The sequence below is a fragment of the Capra hircus genome, chromosome 15 (assembly GCF_001704415.2).
Source record: "Capra hircus breed San Clemente chromosome 15, ASM170441v1, whole genome shotgun sequence".
NCBI classification, from domain to species: Eukaryota; Metazoa; Chordata; class Mammalia; order Artiodactyla; family Bovidae; genus Capra; species Capra hircus.
The window spans coordinates 8,154,824-8,173,006 of NC_030822.1; the positions used below are offsets into that span (position 1 = coordinate 8,154,824).

Here is an 18,183-nt window from a genome sequence, read left to right on the forward strand (position 1 = left end):
GGATAAGAAGGTGTATGTGCTATTTAAAAAAAATAAGTATATGAAGACCCAGGTGTGCAGCCCACCCACAATTACCTCACTTCATCTCATCAGCAGCTCTGTAAGGAAAGGTTATTATGCCCAGTTCAGAGATGGAGAAACTGAGGTTCATGAAGCTTAATGGTCTTCTTCCAGACAGAAAGTGAGGGCCAGGATTTGAATCCAGACCAACTCACCACCACCATTTCTATTGGCTTCAGATTCATTTCCTCTACCAGCCAGAGTGACTTGAAGCGAGTCCTTCACGTCATGGACCTCAGTTTCCATATCTGTAAATGGGTCCCTTCCTTAGCCCCAGTCCAGGGCGGCTGGGAAGACCGAATGAGGTGGCGGCAGATGTGAAGCAAGGGCCACTGCATGGCACATAGCCTACGGCACAGGCTCCAAAGCCCAGGTCCTGACTGTACCTAGAAGACTGCCATTTACAACAGCATGCCCTGACGCCCCACAGGATGCTCTGCCAGCAAAGAGATTCAATTATGGTCATTATGGTGCACTTAGGAAAACCAGGGAGCAGGCTAATACATTTCAGAAAGATTTGCAAGAGCAGAGGATGAATCAAAATGAGTTTTCTACTTAACCCTCAGTTAAACAGAAAATCCATTTAACCACAAGGCATCACTCTGTCTTCCCACTCTCTAGTCAATCATTTTTTTTTTTCCTTTACTGTCTGCCACTTCGATTTATATTTTTATTCCCTGAAGCTGCCTTAGAATGAAAAATAAGTTCACTGATGGGGAGAAAGATGTCATAAACCTCTGGGGGTCTGCAGCCCTGGACCAGCATCCTCAAACCTTTGCTCCTTCCAGCAGGGCAAAGGTGGGCACACTGCTTATATCTGTGGCAGCCAGAGAAGCTGATGGGCTCTGAAGGAAGCAGCTCCATGGACCCAAGGGGGGAATGCTAATATACACCTCCCACCAGCCCTTCCTTCTCCCTCCGTAAAGCAAACCAAATATCTGCAGTCATTGGCAGCCTCCAGAAAGAGGCTGAGGGAAAGATGTACTCAGAGGGACCACAGGGGATGAATTCACTGACCTCCAAGTGTGCTAAGCCACAGAACCCTGGATATCAGAGCTGTCAGGGAGACACAATAAAAAAGCAGGGATAGATTCAAGTTAGGGAGACTGTTCCCCACAAAACGGGAAAGGAAACGTATCACCAGCTGGTTTTCTGTAGCATTCAATAAAGCAGCCTTGACTACATATGCAACAAGACTCTCCAGGTACACAACTTCCAGGTAAAATCCAAGATGCTCAGTGAAGTCTGAATTTCAGACAAATACCAAAGAATGTTTTAGTTTTTGTTCCAAATAGTCCATGGGACTGCTACTGATGGAACATAAGAGCGTAAAGCATTAGTTGGTCAGTCATGTCCGACTCTTCGCAACCCTGCGGACAATAGCCCGCCAGGCTCCTCTGTGCATGGGATTCTCCAGGCAAGAATACTGGAGTGGGTAGCCATTCCCTTCTCCAGGGGGGTTTTCCTGACCCAGGGATTGAACCCAGGTCTCCTGCATTGCAAGTGGATTCTTTACCATCTGAGCCATCAGGGGACTCCTACTGATGGGAAACGCATTTGCACTAAAAAAAAATTCGCTGGCTATACGAAGTTCAAGTTCGAGTTAACCTGGGCACCCTGTAGTGCGATCTGCTAACCTAGCAACCCTTTTCAGGAGGCACGCATTTAGCATCGAGCACTAGCAGACATCGGAAGCACACTGCCAGAATGGGGGCCCCAGCCGGGTACTGCCCAGGAAGGAGTCCCACATGGCTATTTTGCAGCGGGACCTGGCGCGCAAAGAAAAGCAGGAAGCCGAACTCGGTGAACTTTCTGGAGGCATCTCTGCTGTATGTGTGCCTGAGTGGGAACAAAAGCAGGAAGCGAGTGGGCCTCTTGTCCTGAGAGGGGCACTGCCTGAGTTCTCTTCCCTCCATTTCCCAAGCTCTCTCTAATGTTGTTTCACGGCCTGAACAATAACAGTGTGTGCTGGCACGCCCGCCCAGGCACACAAAGCGCTCGAATTTCTTATCTTGGAGAGCAATCATGTTGTTCTACCAGATTTCAAGCTCGTTGAAGTTATGGACCGGGGATTTTTAATTCCTGTATCCCAGAGGATGCTCAGCGAATGATGAAGGGAAAAGGGAAAGAAGAAAGGGGGGTGGGGGGAGAGAGAGAGAGGATTTGTTGGTATAAATGCCAAGAGCTGGGATATCTGGGCTTGGAAAGGGGCTCCCAGGGCCCAGAGGACCGCCCAGGCTGCAGAAGCTGCTCTGTCACCCGGGTCTCCTTGCTCCCTCCCCTGGGTGTGGAGGCCTTGGCAGTCGTGGGCTGAGGGGCTATTTGGGGAACAGGCAGAAGAAAGCCCAGTCTCAGGTCTGAGACCCTTGTAGCCTCCGCCCCCTCAGAGCTCTGCATTTACCCAGAGCCACCCCCAGCAGGAGGATGCACCGCTAGAAGGAGGAACAGGCCTGGGGAGCTTTTCCTAGGCCAGAGAGCAGATTCCGCACCCTCCTGCTCCACCCTGTCCCCCTCCTGTGGGAGACACGCCTGCCTCCCGGTTCAAGTTCAGTTTAAACAGATGTTGTATCCCTAAGAAGCCAGCACTGTCTTTGAAGCTCGGGAGAAAAATCTCAGCTCTGAAGGGATATTTCCTACCAAGGAGGCTCTCCGGGGAGTCTTGGCAGAAATAAAAACCCAAGGTCCTGGATGCTTATCTCCTGGTATTTATGAGATTTTTCATTAGAACGCCTGTCTTCATGGACTGCTCTGCAGAAAAAGGAAAGGGAAGGAGAGAGAGTGAGGGGAGGAGGAGAGCAGGGATCCCACTGAGCAGGGCTGGGTGCAACTCCGGGGGGATGTCGGCTCATATCCACCAGAGCAAACTGTCACTCCATGCAGGCAGCTTTCTGTGTCCGGCTCTCTGTTATGCTAGACTGTACATAGATGTCCTCAGACCCAGGGTGGCCTTCAGGAATTAGCGCCTGGGGTCACGTGGAGTCAGACACGACTGAAGCGACTTAGAAGCAGCAGCAGCAGCCAACCTACTCAGGGTCCTCCTCAGTGTATACAGGACACCTGCAAGGCCTCTCTGCACCTATGTCCACCTGGAAACTAGCTGGTCACACAGCAGAGCCCGTCCACAGCATCACCTCTTCAGAGTCCTCCGCCGGCCTCCCCTCCACTGCCCAGGACAAGAGGCCCATTCGTTTCCTGCAATATCTCCCAAGGGCCGGGTTGTAGGGGCAGTCTGCACAAGGTGTAGGCAATAGGGGATGAATTGTCTGCAGGAAAATTTAAAACAAACATAAAACCAGCTAAAACCTGACAGTGCTAAACAACGTCAATGATGAAACGTACTGCCTTGAAAAAAAAACAATCTTGTTGTTCCAAGTTCTAAACAACTGCTGTAATCACGACTGAGTTTTAATAATATGTGTGGGAGCTCCACATAAGCACATTTTTATTACTTGACCTTTCATAAATATTGTGCTTACACGGATGTGAGCTCAGAGAACAACCTCTGGTACAGCAGACGCCGACACGAGCCGATTCTGCTGCACAAGTTCATTGTGAGAAAAAGGATTCAGAGCCGAGCGAGTTCTGTCCGTACGGGGTGGTTCCAAGACTAGTGCTCTGCCACATTCTCTTTGTACCAGCTCCTTTGATACTAGACATTCTCACAGATGCCAGATCTTCAAGTCTTCAATAGCAGACTTGAACTAGGCAATGACAGGGCGGTGGCTGCAAGGGCATTGAAACAGATTATTGCCAAGGCAGCCACCTCTGTTCATTCTCCCAGCCTTGCGGGGTTCACGCTTTTGGAACTTCCTTTGTGCAATTTCTTCTCTTTTTTCAAAAAAACCATTAATTTAATTAAAAAGTATGAACTCATTCCTTCTCCCCCCGCTTTTTTTTGGTGCTGTAACGTTTGTTGACTGGCATGGTTCTGTATATAAAGTCCATTGAAAGGAACATTTCGCTTTTTCTGGCCGTTATTAGAATTGGCTTTATTTCATCACTATTACTGAAAATAATTTTGTTGTACAGAGATGACAGGGGTTAAAAGCCATCTTCCCCGGGTGTTGCATATCCTAGGTACCTCATCCGGCTGCCCCATTCTAGCTTCTGTCGAGCACTGATCGTTGAACAGCACTCGCCTTCAGGGCAAGCTAAGCCTGGGCTTGCTCTCCCAGCTGGCTTCTCTTCCGCAACAGTCCCCTGGACAATGCAAAACTAAGATCTGTTCGCCCCGGTGTCCCAGCCGGGCCGCCCTCTGGGCAGCTCTGGGTAGCCGCAGCAGGCACCTTCTACAGCTTCTCCAAGACCCTGCACTGCTCCATCATCTTCTCCATCTACACTCACCCTGAGGGGGTCTCATTAGGGATGAAGGCTGGAAATACTCGTCAGCTGATGGGTCCCAGACTTGTCTCTTCAGCACAGGCCTCACCCCTGAACTCCAGGTATATACCTTCATTCGTGTTTTTGCCACCTCCATTTGGATGGATCCATGTCCCACCTTAAAATGGCTCAAAAGAGAGTTCGGTATGCACGTGTCCCTCATCCCTCACTGAAGCCCAGCCACCCAGGCTTCTCCACTTACAGGCACAAAACTCTAGTCATCCATGACGCCTCTGTTCCTCTTCCTCCTCATCAGTGAGTCTGTCAGCTCTACTTTCCAAACAGATGATGAATGATTTGGCTTCAAAGCACCTCCACCACCCTTTTGTCCTTCCAAATCACCTCATCTCTGGCCTGGATCAGTCTCTACCCCAGTCTCCTTGTCCGCTATAATCTGTCCTCTATTCGGCAGTCAGAGTGATCTTGGTAAAATGTATTATTTTACCGGGTCCTGTCTCCTCCTTGTACACTGGCTTCCCATCACACTTAGAATCCAAATCCACAGTCCTCACCTGACTGGCAGCTCCCTCCTGGCCTCCCCCTTCTCCTTACTTCCCTCGCTCTATCACTGCAGCCTCCTTGCTGATCCTCCAACATGCCAGCTGCCATTGTGGCCCTTACTCCTGCTGTTCCCTTCACCAGGAAGCTCTTCCCACAGATGAAGTCCAGGCTCACTCCCTGCAAGTCTCTGTTCAAATGACATCTGATCGGGATGCCTTATCCGAAAGAGCACATCCCTGGCCCCTCCCTTTCTCTTCCTGCCAGTAATACTGTCTGACACTCAGTTCATTTGTCTGATCTCTGTCTCCTCCAACTGGAGTCCAAGCTCCATGAGGGCAGGGACTTTGCTGTTTTGTTCACAATACTACATTCCTAGCATATAAAGCAGAACCTGGTACACACATACCAGAGGCTCAACAGTATTTACAGAATCAACAAAGTGGACTTGCATTTAACATCTTCCCTCAGACTAACTCTGGGCAAAGCATTGCTTTCATCACACCCATTTTGCAGATGTGGAAACTGAGACTCAAAGAATGGGAGAGACTTAGCCTCAAGACCCCTCAGATCCATGTCAGTTAGTGACACATCCATGATTAAAACACAGGCTTCAAAGAAGAGAAAATCAATACAGAAAATCAACAAAATCAAAAGCTGGTTCTTTGAGAAAACTGGCAAAAATGAAAAAACCTCTAGCCAGGCTAAGAAAAAAAGAGAGAAAATACAAATTATTAATATCAGAAATGAAAGAGAGGACATCACTATAGTTTCTACAAACATGAAAAGGGAAATCAAAGAATACTGTTAATGATTCTATGCCCATAAATTTGATAACCTAGATGAAACAGACCAATTTCTTGAAAGACACAATCTGCCAAAAATCCTACAAAAAGAAATATGCAATCTGTATAGGCCTGTACCTATTAAACATTTTGAATCAATCATTAATAACCTGTCAAAAAAAAGAAAACATTAGGCACACATGGGTTCACTGGTGAATTCTACCAAACATTTAAAGAGGAATGTATCAATTCACAACAATCTCTTCCAAAAAATACTAGCCGAGAAAATACGTTCTGACTCATTCTATGAGACCAGTATTAACCTAATACCAAAAGTGAAAACAGGGCTTCCCTGATAGCTCAGTAGGTAAAGAATCTGCCCGCAATGCAGGAGACCCTGGTTCGATTCCTGGGTCAGGAAGATCTGCTGGAGAAGGGATAGGCTACCCACTCCAGTATTCTTGGGCTTCCCTTGTGGCTCAGCTGGTATAGAATCTGCCTGCAATGTGGGAGACCTGGGTTCAATCCCTGTGTGGGGAAGATCCCCTGGAGAAGGGAAAGGTTATCCACTCCAGTATTCTGGCCTGGAGAATTCTTTGGACTGTATAGTCCCTGAGGTTGCAAAGAGTCAGATATGACTGAGCGACTTTTGAGTTTCTCTGGTGGCTCAAATGGTAAAGAATCTGCCTGCAATGAGGGAGACTCGGGTTTGATCCCTGCGTTGGGAAGAACCCCTGGAGAAGGAAGTGGTAACCGACTTCAGTGTTCTTGCTAGAGAATCCCCATAGACAGAGGAGCTGGTGGACTACAGTCCATGAAGTCACAAAGAGCTGGACGTTGACTGAAGCGACTTGGCATGGCAAAACTGAAAAAGACACTACAAGAAAACTATAGACAAATATCTTACAAACATACACGTAAAAATTGTCAACAAAATATGAACAAATAGAATTGAAAAAAGTATAAAAAGAATTATACGATATGGCCAAGTAGGATTTATCCCAGATATACAAGGCTGGTTCAATATTCAAAAACCAGCTAAAGTAATCCATTCTATCAATTGGCTAAAGAAGAAACATCACATGATCACATTAATAGATATAAAAACAGCATGACAAAATCCCATACCCATTCACGATAAAACTCTCAGAAGACTAGAGAAATAGAGGGAAATTTTATCAACTTGATAAGGAATGTCTATAACACCCCATATTTAACATCATCCTTAATGGTTAAAAGCTAGAAATGCTCCCATTGAGAAATGAGGAAAGTACATCCCTTCACACCATTGCTTGTCAATATTGTACTGGAAGTCCTAGCTAGTACAATAGGACATAGGCTTTTTTATTTTCATGTATTAGGAAGGAAACTTTTCCACTTTCTATGGGTATTTTAATTTTACAGATTGGGAAGGAAAGAATAAAATTGTCTTTGTTCACATATGACATGATCGTCTATCTTTAAAATTTGAAAAAACTGACCGAAAACTGCTTGGAACTCATTAGTATTTATAGTAAAGTGAGGTTGCAGGATACAAGCTTAGCAGATAAAAGTCCATTGCTCCCCTATACACAAGCAGTGAACAAGTGGAACTTGAAATTTTTTTAAAAAGTATACATTTCCATTGGCACCCAAAGAAATGAAATACTTAGGTATAGTTCCAACAAAATATGTGAAGGATCTATATGAGGAAAACTACAAAACTATGATGAGAGACATCAGAGAAGAAACCAAATGATTAGAGAGATAGTCCATGCTCATGGATAGGAAGACTCAGCATCGTCAAGATGTCAGTTCTTCCCAATTTGATCTACAGATTCAATACAACCTCAGGGAAAACTCCAGAAAGTTGTTTTGTGGATACCTGCAAACTGATTTTAAAGTCTCATAAAGAAGCAAAAGACCCAGACTAGCCAACATTACAATGAAGGAGAAGAACAAAGTCGTAAGATGGGCACTACTGCCTTCAAGACTTACAAGCTACAGTAATCAAAACAGTGTGGTCCTGGCAAAACAGTGAACACATAAATCAATGGAAAGGAATAAAGAGCAGAAACAGACCCACATAAATACAGCAAGCGGATCTCTGACAAAGAAGCAAAAGGAATGCAGTGGAGAAGAGTCTTTTCAACAAATGGTGCTGGAACAACTGAATATCCACAAGCAAAATCTATATATACATACATGCACACACACATATAGACACAGATCTTATAACTATGCCCAAAATTAACTCAAAATGGATCACAGACCCAAACATAAAATACAAAACTATGAGACTCCTAAAAGATAACACAGGAGAAAGATCTACATGACTTTGGGTAGAGCATTGACTTTTCAGATACAGCATCATAATCCATGAAAGAAATAATTGATAAGCTAGACTTGATTAAAAGTTTAAAATTCTGGTCTCTGAAAGACATTGTCAAGAGAACAAGAAGTCACAGACTGGAAGAAAATGTTTACAAAAGAGGCATAGATAAAGAATTATTACCGAAAATATACAAGGAACTTGTAAATTCGTAAACTTGCTTTGTTGTAAAACCAAACCATAAGTAAACAAATAACTCAATTTAAAAATGGCAAAAGACCTGAACAGACAACTCACCAAGATCCACAGATGGAAAATTAGCATATAAAAAAATGCTTTACACCATATGTGATCAGAGAAGTACAAACTGAAACAAAATTGGATACTGCTATACACCTGTAAAAATGGCCAAAATCCAAAACACTGATACCAAATGCTGACAAAGATGTGAAACAACAACTCTCATCCACTGGTGTTTGGAAGGCAAACTAGTACAGCCACTTTGGAAGAGAGCTTGGCAGTTTCCCACAAACTTGAGCAAACTTTTACCATATAATCCAGCAGTTGTGCTTCTTAGCATTTACTCAAATGAGTTGAAAATTTACGTCCACACCAGAACCTGCAGAAGTTTTACAGTAGCTTTACTCATAATTGCCAAAACTCGAAAGCAAACAACATATCTTCCAGCTGTGCTGTGCTTAGTCACATAGTCATGTTCGATTCTTTGCGACCCAATGGACTGCAGCCTGCCAGGCTCTTCTGTTCATGGGGATTCTCCAGGCAAGAATACTGGAGTGGGTTGCCATGCCCTCCTCCAGGGGATCTTCCTCACCCAGGGATCGAATCCAGGTCTCCTGCACTGCAGGCAGATTCTTTACCGTCTGAGCCACCAGGGAAGCCCGATATCCTTCCGTAGATGATGGATAAATAAACTGTAGTACAACCAGACAATGGAATACTATTCAGTGCTAAAAAGAAATGAACTTAGCAGAATTATTGGCAATGGCTAAAATGAGGATGTACTCCAAAGGTCCATCAGCAGATGAATGGATTAGCAAGATGTGGTTTACACATACAGAGGAATATTGCTCAGCTTTAAAAAGGAGGGAAATTCTGTCATACACTACAACATGGACAAACCTTGGGGACATTACACTAAGTGAAATAAGCCGTTACAAAAATAATAATAATGGATGATTCCACTCCTCTAAGGCACTTAAAGAAGTTAAAATCACAGCAGCAGGAAAGACGAATGGGGTTTGCCAGAGGCTGGGAGGAGAAGGGAATAGGAAATTATTGTTTAATGTTTATTTTTACAAGATGAAAAGCATTCTGGAGACGGATGGTGGGGATGGTTGCACCGCAATTTTAAATGCACTTAATATCACTGAACTGTGCACTTCAAATGGTTAAAACATTAAATTCTGTTATATATATTTCACCACAATTAAAAATAGGGGAAAAAAAGAAGTTGAACTATCCAAACATGAAAAGACATGGAAGAACCTTAAACACACATTACTAAGTGAAAGAAGTCAATCTGAAAAGGCTCCATATGTATGATTCCAACTCTATGACATGTAGGAAAAAGGCAAAACTACAGAGATGGTAGAAAGATCAGAGGTTTCCAGGGTTTAGTAGTGGGGGGAGGATGAATTGGTGGAGCACAGAGGATTTTTAGGGCAGTGAAACTACTCTGTATGATACTGTGATGGCGGATACATCATTATCCATTTGTCAAAACCCATAAAATGAATATGCAACACCAGCAGAGAACCACAGCATAAACTATGGGCTTTGGGTGATAACAATGTGTCAGCGTAGGTTCCTCGACTGTAATGTATGTACCGCTGGGTGTGGGATGTCAGAGTGGGGGTGGCTGCATGTGTGTGTAGGAATGCACAGAGACAGAGAGAATATGAGAAGTCTCTGCACTTTCCCCTCCATTTTGCTATGAATCTGAAACTGCTCTAGAAAACAAAGTGTCCTTTAAAAGAGAAAACAGCTTCAGAGTCCAGACCCCACTCTCCTGCCTCCATCCCATAACACAGCCCTGCCCATGGCCCAGAAAAGGAAGGCATCGTGGCAAACCCCAAAGCACAGTTAGCGTCTCCATTCACATCTCACATCAGCAGCTCTGGGCAGACAATACACTGCCACGGCCACCAAAGGCGCACTGCCGGCTGATTTGGGCTTTTTTCTTTATTTGTAGGCTATTAATGAACATACATTAGTTTACACGTGTTTTTTAAAAATTATTTTTGGTAGTGCTGGGTCTTCTTTGCCGTGCACAGGCTTTCTCTAGTTGCGGTGAGTGGGGGCTGCTCTCTGCTGCGGTGCGTGGGCTTCTGATGGCGGTAGCTTCTCTTGCTGTGGAGCACCGGCTCTAGCGTGTGCAGGCTTCAGCAGCTGCTGCATGTTGAGTTCAGTGATTGCAACTCCTGGGTTCTAGAGCTCAGTTGCTGTGGGGCACGGGCTTAGTTGTTCCGCGCCACGTGGGATCTTCCCGGATCAGGGATGGAGCCCGTGTCTCCTGCGTTGGCAGGTGTACTCTTTACCGCTGAGCCACCCAGGGAAGCCCTAGTTTACACTGTTAACCAGTGAAAACGGTGGCTGGGTGCAGCAGGATGATCACCAGTCCAGGTCAGAAGACCTGCACACTAAGGCCATCTCCTTCCAAAGCTCTGTGGCTTTGGGCAAGGCATTTCCCCTCTGTGATGCTGAAACGCATCTGAAAATGAATACTCCCTCCCTCTTTGCCACATCTTGCTATTTGAAAGTTCTTCAGCTGTGATTCATAGTGTGGATATATGTCATTTCTTAAAAAAAAAAAATAAAACCTTTTAAGGGCATGTTATGCTCATTTTTGCTACATGAACAGAAAAAGTAATACTTTGCTTATTTTTAGATGAGGAAGTTTAGACTTATTATTAACTATCCATGATGCGAAGGAGTGGTCACCCCACAGAGTGAAGGGTCGGTCTGGCCTTGTTCTCACAGCCAACCAGGTCAGGGAGAGAGGACATTTCAGAGGGAAAAACACAGGGACAATGTGTGTGTGGTCCTGGGATGAACTTGTGCAAATTTTAAACAACTTGAAAAAGAAAAGAAAGGAAAGGTTTGGTATGGGCAATACCCTGGAGGGCAGAGAAGGACCAGGTTACTGTCATGAGTCACAGGCAGATGAGCTGGCCTGGGACTCAGGTCTTCCTCCAAATCACACTAGGGTTGGGTAAGAGGTTAGTCAGGCTCACCTGGACCACTGTCTTCTGTTTGGCATCTCTGAAGCCTTTCCAGAATCAAGGAAAATCAGGATATCTCCCTCATTAACCTCTTTCAAACTTATCATGGCCTCTTCACCTTAGTGACTGAAGCTTTAGTTCAGGGTTACATCTTCTCTGCCCTGGATCATCCTGGCAGGCTCCCAACCAGCCTCCCTGACTGTGCTTTATCTTCCTTAAAACACCAGTAGTGCACAATCATGGTTGTACATTGGAATTACCTGGGGAGTTTTAAAATATACTAATACTCTTCTTAAAATTTACACATAAAGCTCCAGTGATCAAAACAGCTGGTAACAGCATAAGGATAGGCATACAGACCAGAGGACAGCAAGGAGACCAAACGAGTCCATCCGAAATGAAATCAACCCTGAACATTCACTGGAAGGACTGATGCTGAAGCTGAAGCTCCAATACTCTGGCCACCTGATGTGAAGAGCCGACTCACTGGAAAAGACTGATGCTGGGAGGGATTGGGGGCAGGAGGAGAAGGGGACAACAGAGGATGAGATGGCTGGATGGAATCACTGGCTCAATGGACATGAGTTTGAGCAAATTCCAGGAGATAGTGAAGGACAGGGAAGCCTGGTGTGTTGCGGTCCATGGGGTCACAAAGAGTTGGACAAGACTTATACACTAAACAACAACAAATAGATCAGTGGGATGGAACTGAGAATTCAGAAACAAACCTATACACCTATGGCCAATGAACTTTCAACAAGGGTGCCAAGACTATGCAATGGGGGAAAACAGTCTCTTCAATGGTAGTCCAAGGATATTCAAGTGCCAAAGAATGAAGTTGGACTCCTACCTCAAACCATATAGAAAAATTAACTCAAAATGAATCGATGGCCTAAATTTAAGAGCTAGGGTCTTAAACCTCTCAGCAGAAAACACGAGGTGAATCTTTATTAGTTTGGATTTGGCAACGGAGTCTTAGACACGACACCGAAAGCACAAGCAACAGAAAGGAGAATAGGTAAGTGGGTAGAGGCTCTAGGCGGTGGCAGCCAGGCCTCCTTCACCACCACCCACCAGCCACCAGCCACCTGCTTCCTGCTGGGAGATCTCAGCAGAAGGATGACCTGGAGGCTTCCAGGAAGCTGCCATCACTCATTTGCGCAGCCTGCTGTAAAGGGCTGGCTGGGGAGATAAAAACATCAAGGGACTCCCGGTTCTTCCTGGGTGGAGAACACAGGAGCACTGCCACTGTGGGTGCCTGCCACGGTGCGTCACTGCAGGCACGCAGGGCGCTCTTAAGCCACGTGGGGACCACCATGAACGCCATGGGGTGATGACGTGAGTCCGGGGGCCGCTTCGTGAACATCTTAGGTGCCTCTGTGGGCACAACGGGGAATCACTGTAGTGCTATGTGGCGTCCCTAAGGACACACACAGTGTGCCTCTGGAAATGTGAACGAGTGCCTGTGAGGGGGCTGTGGGTGCTGTGGGGTGCTATGGCAAACACGCTCTCTTTAGGGCAGGAACCCTGGGTTTCGGTCCTAACCTTGCTGCTTTTCAGAGGTGAACCCTAGAATAATTTACCACTTTCCAAAATCCCAACTGTCCTTAAAAAGAGCTTACTAATCGCTGCCTCTTGGGAGGTGGGGAGGATCCGTGATTATCTCCAGAAAGGGTCCAGGAAAGATCACTGGGAGTCAAACGTAAACCATGGAATTAAGGCTCAGGAAGAACTGTTCACACCCGACATGGCCTCACGCCCCAGGAGTGTCAGAACAGAGAGCTAACACAACCCAGGCGCTTCCTCTCGGGCCATTTTTAGATCACGTCCAGAAAGAGGTATGTGTCTCCAGGGTGACCCCACTGTGTGCTCACAAACACCCAGCTTTCTCATGTCAAGAGCCCAAGCCTCTTCACAGAGGTCACCTTGGAAGGCCACCCACATCATTCCAGGGAGCGACCCTCGTTCCAAGCAAACAGGAGCATCGTGCTGGCGATTTCCTGGCCCTTACAACCGCCCAGTGGGGGTGCGTGCTATTTGCCCACTTAATAGACAAGAAAACTGAGATCATTCTGGGTGATCAAAGCACTCATCTGGAGTCAAACGGCTACTGAAGGGCAGAGCTGGGACTCAGCCTCCGTCAGTCTGGCTACGAGAGGCCGGCAAACATTTCCCACAACAGTGCACGCCTGTCTGCCCGTAGCCGATGGTCATCTTTACGTGCTCCCTGTGACTATAACATTTCTGTTTCCTGATTAACAACAGAGGCCAGGCGAGATCACTGCTGTCTCAGCAGCCTTGCTGATGGTAAACCAAGATCAAGAGCCTCCTTACTGTTTTTCTTTCTGTACTTCAAGAGACTCTTTCCTCCCATCCAAGCCCCAAGGCTTCCCCTGATGGAGAAACATCCCTTAAAGAAAGATCCTGAGGAAGTTAAGCTACTTCTGACTCACTTCAGCGCCTTCCCCTGATTAAGAAAATCAGGCAGGAATCCAGGCTCTGATAAGGTGATTGCTTCCTGCGGGAATCAGGAGGTTTACACAGAATATTACAGCCGAGGTGGCTGGTGGAGCCCGGGGAGCTGCAGGACAGATGCTGTGGGGGCTCCAGAGAAGCCCTCCACCCCTGATTCCTGGCCTCAGTGCCCTCTCTGCATTGTCCACTTGGGTGGCCCTTGACCTGGTCCTGCTTTATCTGCTGCTAGGACCTGGCCACCCTGCCTCGGATTTCAACCTAAAATAACCCCAGCCAGCCAGGAGGCACACTCCACCGTTGACAGGACAAGCTTGGAAACTGGTGGAATATCAGATTAGTGACTCAGAAAATGACCAAGTACAAACCCAATCACGGGCACCAGAAATCCAAGACCCACAGAGATTTTAACAAGAACCCAAACTTTAAAAAAAAAATTGTTTAAAAGACGTTCATGTCTTTTTCAAGAAATGAAGTTCAGAGATGTGATTTAGTTTCAAGGAATTTTTTGACCTTAAGATTCAAGTCATAGAACCGGTAAGCAAAATGCACAAGAATGGTCGGGTAGTTCAGGGAGGTGCTTCAAATTCAGCCACACAGTGCTGTGTGACCTTGAGCGAGTCACTTAACTTCTCTGAGGCCTGGTTTTCTCTTCCCTAAGATGGAGGTGACAGTAGGGCTGTTGGCACAGGAAGTGCAACTTAACCTTGCACTTGGCATGGAGAAGCTTCAGTCAAGGTTAGTAAATCTGACTCTTCTGATTAGCAGGGACTCAAACACAGTTCCGTCTACATCTCCGTGGTCTGCACCTGTGCTCTTTCCCCTGAGGGTCTGCGTCATCCTTTACTCAAGACAGGCAATCAGATCTCTCAGAGCTTTCCAATCCCCTCTCCTCGCCACAGACTTGACCAAACTTCTGCCTCCCTGCCGCTCCTCCCACCCCGATACCACCAACTGTCCCTTCCTCTAGCTCAGCCCTGGTCTTGAGACCTCAGCAACCGGGGATGTGTGGTTGGAACAGGGATTTGAGTCACTGCTGCCGCATTTTTACAGATGAGGAAATAAGGCATAGACTGAGAGCCAGAAGCCAAACATCCTGGCTCCTCATTCAGGAACCTTCAGGGAAAAAATGAGGCGACCGGCCTCTCACCAGACCTGGGATGGTGAGCAGCCAAGAAGCTTCCAGAACCCAAGAAGCAGACCAAGGCTTTTCCATTCCCAATTCCATCGTGGAATGTGATGACTGATCCTAGTACTTGTGGATTTAAACTTTATCCAAAAAGAGAGTCTTGGAATGGGGGAGAGGAGGAAGGGAGAGACAGGGGTGGAAATCACCCTAGGAAGGTATTTCCTTCCCACAATCCCAAGATTATGGTGGGTGTGGGGGAGGGGTGGGGGAGGGGGGTGTGGGAGAGAGGTGTGGAGGAGGTGTTGGGGAGGGGCATGTGGGGGAGGGGAGGGAGGGGTCCTTGACAGAGCGGGGACCCTCTGTGAGCCTCCAGGAACTCTGCTTTCCCCCAGACAGCTCACTTCCTCCAGCCCTTCAACCCTTACCTCCTGGCTGTCTCAGGACCAACCCTGACCTTCTGCCCCGCAGTGGGGTAGCACCCAGTCTGGTGAGATTCCCCCTTCAGCGTCAGCCTCCTTCTCCTCATCCCTCACCCCTCACCTTTGCTCCCATCATGGAGCAAACATCTGGGGGTGAGGACAAGAGGAAAGCCACCCTTCGCCTGCCCTGCAGCCTCCAGCACGAACTGAGAGCTTTCTCACTCAGCCACAGAGGGTCTGAGAGCAGGGAGAGGAGAGAAGATTCGACCCTCTTATTTGAATAAGTTGAGATCCACGCCTCCAGGGCACCAACCGTACCTTTTTCAACTGGTGTCTTCTGTCTGGGGTGTCAAGATTCTCCTGAGGTCTCTTTCCGATAGTGGCTTCAGGATAAACTCTAGAAGGAGGACAGAGAGAAATACATTTTAAAAGGCTAAGGGGGCCTTCCCTGGTGGCTCAGGGGTAAAGAATCCGCCTGTCAATGCAGGAGGCATGGATTCGATCCCTGATTTGGGAAGATCCTACGCACCACAACTACTGAGCCCACACACCTCGACTACTGAAGCCCGTGTGTCCTGGAGCCCGTGGTCCACACCAGACAAGCCGCCGCAATGAGAAGCCCGCACACCACAATCGGACAGTGGCCTCCACTCGCCCCACCTGGAGAAAACGCCCATGCAGCAACGAAGACCCAGCACCGCCAAAAATAAACAAATAAGGCAAGGGATGGGGGGCATGCGGCTTCTGGGGGCCACGTCGCTTAGATGTTCACCCACTCTCTCCTTCCATCTCTGTGGGAGGTGATACAGAAGCCAGACAGGGCCCAGCAAGACAGAAGCAAGCACCCAGCCCCACCGAGGGTCCCAGGATGGCGTCCCCAGTGCCTAGGGCTCAGGGTATATTTTCAGTCTTCCAAAATAACCCTGGGAGCCTGTACAACGGCCCTGTGATGACACGGAGCGGGCTGATCGCAGCACCACACTGCGTCTCTTTGCTTCTAGCTAGAATGTTATCAACTTGGTGTGGGGACTCCACTTTCCTCAGGCGAAGTAAAAGCTCTCTGAGTCATTTTGAAAATGCGAAAGCGAATTAATCATTGCTTAATGAATGCAGGCTCTGGGGCAGACCCACACTTTCAAGATCTGGTCTTCAGACACAGGTAAGTAGTAAGCGGAGAACACTCTGATGGTGAGAAAAGCAACTCAGCTCCAGAGCCCAGGACCCAGAAATCCAGCCTCTCCCCACACCCCCCGACCTCCTCTCTGTCAGTTTCACGAAGAGTTCGAAGGTCATTGGAGAAGGCTCAAATTCACTGCGTCCAGGCGGCATACCTGTCAGCCAAGGCTTAGGCCGGTTCCAGGGGACCAGCTCGTTCACATGCCCAGCTGAGCAAAAGACACAGCTGAGCAGAAACAGGGAGGGCCGGGGGCCCCCATCCCTGCCTTCCAATGACCCGGCTGCACAGAAGCCCCGATTAAATTTCATGTTGCCTCAAATAATAATGACAATGATCCCAACGCGCTCAACAATCTCATGAGAAAGTATGGCCCCGTTAGGAATGAAGACCACGATGAATTCGGAGGCGTTAACTTGCCCATATGGCCATACTGCTGAAAAGGGACAGACCCGGGACAACACTCTGGGAAGTCAAGCCCTTGAAACTGCCCTGTCCATGGTGGGGGAGGCCTAGTTCAAGGAGAGCAATGAGTTCAAGGTCTGCCCTGTAGGTCCCAGCAGCAGCGCAACCTATGCATAAAAGAAGTTCTCGGAACTCCCTGCTAACTGATGGGGAACAAGGCTTGGCTGGAGGACATGACCTCGTTTTATTTGGCTACCTAATTTGGCTATTTATTTGGATGCCTCAGACATCCACCCAAGTGGTGTCAGCCCAGGGGGCCTCGAGTGTCATGGGCCAGACTAAAGCTACAGAGGAACTCATGATACATAAACATGTACAGATACACCTACAGTCATATCCGTCTCCATATGCATCCATACACATATGGATAAGGACGTATATGTACATAACTTTCATTTTTAACTACAAAAGTGCAAGTATTTCCATACTCATTTATCCTGTTTAACAGATAGACTCACTGTGCAATCTCTGTGATATGACCTTCCAGGCTATAGTCCATGTAATCACATATGTGTGTTCGTGCATGCTAAGCCGTTTCAGTCATGTCTGACTCTCTATGATCCCATGGCCTGTAGCCCACCAGGCTCCTCTGTCCATGGGATTCTCCAGGCAAGAATACTGGAGTGGGCTGCCAAACCCTCATCCAGGGGACCTTCCCCACCCAGGGATCGAACCTGCGTCTCTTACGTCTCCTGCAGGCAGGTTCTTCACCACTAGCACCGTATTTGTGTACAAGTGTGATAAGCATGTACCCACGGTGGCCCACAGGCAGACCGCGGGATCTCCACGTGTTATACCACCCCAGCTCTCCGTGAGACCATGTCCACCGCTGCAAGTGAGCGCACAGGCATCTTCTGGAGTCTTCTTCACAGTCGCACAGTATCCACGGTAGGTGTGGACCACAATCCCTCCCCTCGCCCACCATGCATAGTGAGTATTTCCATTTCTGGCTGTTACCACCGTGTGGCTATGGTCCTGCTGATGCACTCATTTCTGTGTGGATGCTTTCAAGCACTTTCAAAGCCTGGATGCCTCAAAGGTGGACGGCCAGGCAGAGGCTCTGCAAACATCACATTTGACAAACTGCCTTCTCCCTATTGTTGTTGTTGTTTAGTCGCTTAAGTCGTGTCTGACTCTTTTGCGACCCCATGGACTGTAGCCCGCCAGGCTCCTCTGTCCATGGGATTTCCCAGGCAAGAATACTGGAGTGAGTTGCCATTTCCTTCTCCAGGGGATCTTCCCAACCCA

At 47.4% G+C, this 18,183-nt stretch overlaps 1 protein-coding gene across 4 annotated transcripts in view; it reads right to left on the reverse strand.

Moving 5' to 3' along the window:
- Positions 1 to 18,183, reverse strand: part of TSPAN18 (tetraspanin 18) — a 203,068-nt gene that overhangs the window by 147,032 nt on the left and 37,853 nt on the right. For all 4 annotated transcript variants that reach the window (XM_018059207.1, XM_018059205.1, XM_018059206.1 and 1 more), the window contains exon 2: positions 15,615 to 15,693. The gene's annotated coding sequence lies outside the window, so the exon portion shown is untranslated. The remainder of the gene's footprint in view (positions 1 to 15,614; positions 15,694 to 18,183) is intronic.